The sequence below is a fragment of the Leptodactylus fuscus genome, chromosome 2 (assembly GCF_031893055.1).
Source record: "Leptodactylus fuscus isolate aLepFus1 chromosome 2, aLepFus1.hap2, whole genome shotgun sequence".
Taxonomy (NCBI): Eukaryota; Metazoa; Chordata; class Amphibia; order Anura; family Leptodactylidae; genus Leptodactylus; species Leptodactylus fuscus.
The window spans coordinates 80,637,839-80,641,913 of NC_134266.1; the positions used below are offsets into that span (position 1 = coordinate 80,637,839).

The 4,075-nt window shown below is 45.3% G+C and overlaps 1 pseudogene; it reads right to left on the reverse strand.

Moving 5' to 3' along the window:
- Nucleotides 1-1,671: 1,671 nt before the first annotated feature.
- On the reverse strand, nucleotides 1,672-1,775 carry LOC142196424 (U2 spliceosomal RNA; annotated as a pseudogene).
- Between the last annotated feature and the right edge of the window lie 2,300 nt (nucleotides 1,776-4,075).

A 4,075-nucleotide genomic window follows, 5' to 3' on the forward strand; every position in this document is an offset into this window, starting at 1 on the left:
AGCCGGACACAGAAGGGAAGAAGGGTTATTGGGTTTTTGGAGCACTGACGGTTTGGTTTTTGGATGCCATGATACTTTTGCAGAGCTGAAGCGCCAGTAAAAGTGGAATCCCCTGATATGAGACCTTATTTTGGAAACTACACCCCTGAAGGATTTATCCAGGGGTACAGAGAGCATTTTTAACCCTCAAGTGTTACTATAATTTATTATCCGTAAATGAATACGAAGATGATAGTGAGAGGTGAAAATGACAATTTTTCCAGGAATATGTCATTTCAGTGCCTAATATGTTGTGTCCGACTTGTATGAGATGAACGCTCTAAAAGTTTTTGTGCCCAGGACCCGCGTAACAGTTTTAGGAATGTGTATCTCTGTTAATATAAGTCAGGCACAACATATCGGGCACTGAAATGGCGAAACTGGAAAAATTTCATTTTTAACTTCTCATTACCAGCTGCACATTCATTTATGGAAACTAAATAAATGCAACACTCAATGGTTAAAAATTCTCGCTACACCACTTGATAAATTCCATCAGTGGGGTAGTGTCCAAAATGGGGTGACGTGTGCGGATTCCACTTTATTGGCAATTCAGGGGCTTTGCAAAAGTGGCATGACGTCCAAAAACCAAACTGTGCACCAAAAACCAAAATAGCGCTCTTTCCCTTCTGTGCTCGGCTGTGCCCAAACAGTAGTTTATACACACATATGGCATTAAGTACATAATCTGGGGTACACCAATTTTTTTTTTATCGAAGGTCTCCGTCTGTGCCAATCAAAACACCAAGTGCACGAAAAAAGTGTGGGTGCCACACTAAAAAAAACGTGCCCAGGATGCTTGCCAAAAAACGCACCCTTCCCCTAAAGGGGAGAGAGGTTCCTGACTCAAACTCTTCCCCACAAGGACCAAAAGGTGACCGAGTGGGGTCGAGTATCCGAAAGGGCCATCTGCCGGAGCAGGATGGCCCTACCAACATCCGTTTTCCCCCCGGGCTGCCACCACCAGGGGTACTCAGGATTACCAGTCGCCAAGTTTCTCTCCGGGCTGCCACCACCAGAGATACTCCTTGGCTCAGGCAAAGAGGTCTGCGCCTGCCCCGGTTCCCCAGGACAGGTCAGCTGACAGAGGGGAGAGACCCATTACAGGCCTCATCCCCAGACACCGTCAGGAAGCGTCCCAAAAGGGTACTGCATCCCTTCGTCGACACACAAAAAAGGTGACAGAGTGAAAGGACAAAACGTGAGAAAAACACTAAACAAGTGGTAAAGTGCCCATCAGAGCCCGGTTTACCGCCGGATCTATAAAAATTACTCCAATGCTGGTAAACCAGGCATTAAGGAGTGGGGTGCTCAAATGGTGTAATCTAGTGCCACGCAATAGTGCCTAAATCAGTGGGTTTCCCACGCCCAGTGACTTAAGGCACCCTGGGGGCCACTCAACCCCCAGGGCACGACACCAGAGACCTTCGAGCGCTCCCCGACCTTCAGCCAAGATCCATGGCACCCCCGAAAATGCCATGTGGTCATGTTGCCAGCGTCAGCAGTCTTCATCGGTCCCCTACAGTGGCCATCCACAAACCACTGGCAGAACCGATTACTAGCCGCATCCCCCAGCAACATGCCCAAAGTGGTTCTCACGTTCCCATCTTCCACAGATTTCGGTCTACTCCCAACCGGTGGGCCCTAGTCCAGCACCTCCGGCGGTTTCACGTACTTTCTGCTTCTGATAAGAACAGATACTACACTTGATCTTAGCCAAAAGGCCGAGAAGCGATACACCAATGTCATACATGTGGGCATACACTGCCATTTGGGTACACAGCAGGGCGCAGATGTGAAGGAGCGATATGTGCTTTTGGAGTGCAGATTTAGATTATTGGTGTTTGGACACCATGTCACATTTGCAGAGATCTTAAAATTGCCCCTACAAAATCGGGTCACATCTTGGGTAATTTGTTTACTGTCACTTCTAGGGCTCTGCAAAAACAACATGGTGCCCAGAGAGTCCCTCTAAATCTGTACCCCAAAAGTTAAAAAGCGCAGTGCTCCTTCCCTTCTGAGCCCTGCTGTGTGCCCAAGCAGTAGTTTATACCTCATTTTTTGCCCCTCGGGATGGCCCACTTAACAGTTTTAGGAGTGCAGGTCTCTGACAGCACAAAGTGGGTGCAACGTATTGGGCACCGAAATGGCATATTTCTTTAAAAATTTTAATTTTCATTTTGTACATTAATTTTTGGGAAGAATTTTTAGGCTCAAAATGAGAATACCACTTGATACATTCCTTAATGGGTGTAGTTTTTAAAATGGGGTCACTTTTGAGGGGTTTCCATTGTATTGATACTTTAGGGGCTCTGCAAATGAGATATGGCATCTGAAAACTATTCCAGCCACATCTGCCCTCTAAAAGCGAAATAGCGCTCTTTCCACTCTGAGCCCCACTATGTACCCATACAGCAGATTATATATTCCATGTGACCCAATGGGTACTCTCTTTTTTTAGGCGGCCTTACTGTAAGTGCGTACATAGGATTAAAGGGATTCTATCATTAAAATGCTATTGTTTCTGGGTACCATGTTGGAATAGCCTTAAGAAAGGCTATTCTTCTCCTACTTTAGATGTCTTCTCCGGGCTGCCGTTCGGTAGAAATTCCGGTTTTCGTCGCTATGCAAATGAGAGAGAAAAGACTTGCAAGCCAGACTTTACTGTCCGTCAATTTCAGTAAATCATTTGAAGAAACTGGGCGGTAACCCACAGGCTTCATAGACTGTAATAGGGTCAGTAGGTTTAAGTGGGTAACCGCTTCTTGAACCGATAGGATTTCCGTTTTTCAGGTCCCTAAAGGCTCGTTCACATCTGCGCCCGGTCTCCGTTCTGCAGGTTTCCGTTTCCTGCACAAAACAGAGGCAGGAGACGGAAAGCTGCAGGACTCTTTCAAACCCATTCATTTGATTGGGTTTGAAAGATGTCCAGCCATGAGCGGCGGTGAGCGTTTTATGCTCTCTGCCGCGAATCCGTTTTTTTTAAATCGGACACAGAGTCGGACTTACAGTACTCTGTGTCCGGTTTTAAAAAATGGTTTCGCGGCAGAGAGCATAAAACGCTCATCGTCGCTCACGGCCGTACCCGCTCTGACAGATGACGGAAAGCTGAGAATGGAGACCCGAATGCTAGTGTGAACCTAGCGTAAGCTGACCTGAGGAACGGAAAACCGAATGCTAATTTAGCTAATTTTAGCTAATTTAGCTAATGCTAAACCGAATGTGTGTTTACATGTTCTATGTAGATCAGTGTAGTAGCACTCATAGACCAATTTATCTGACCCAGGTTTTTTCAAACATTCCATAAGCACATAGGAGACATTGTTAAACACAACTGCATGATTCATTTTGTTTATTTCACTGTGGCTATTGAGACCTCTAGTGGTATAAAATGAAAATTACAGCTCCACCAACTACATAACTACTGCTCTATGTGGTGAACTCTTGTGATGAGAAATCTAGTTGTTGGCTAACAGGAATCAGGGGTGAACCTAGCCCCACCCAGAATGAAGGGGCCTCCCTAATTAGGACATTGGCAGATCAAAAAATTTTGGCCTACAATCGGATACATGACCCGCTTTATTTAGCCCCCCACTCTGTATATGACTCCCTTTTACTGGCCCCCACATGGTATATTAGTCCTTTTTTATTTTGTCCCCCACAGTATATAGTCCTGCTTTTTATGGCTCCTTCAGTACATGACCCCTTTCTTATGCCACTCCCACTGTATATGACCGCTTTCTTATGCCACCCCATATCATATGACCTCTTTCTTATGGCCCCCACAGTATACAGTATGATCCCCTTATTTCCCCTCACACACAGCATATTATCCCCTTTTTATGGTCCCAACATAATTTATTACCCCCTTTTATGTTAGACAGCCACCTTTGAATAAATAAGACCGTTTTAATAAATCTGCTCTATTGATTCAGTGCATTGACAGCTTTTCTGAACTATGAGCCTCAACCCAATCTGAGGTTGTATCTAAAGGGGTTGGCCACTTTCAGACCAATATTGAGAGACAAATATATTG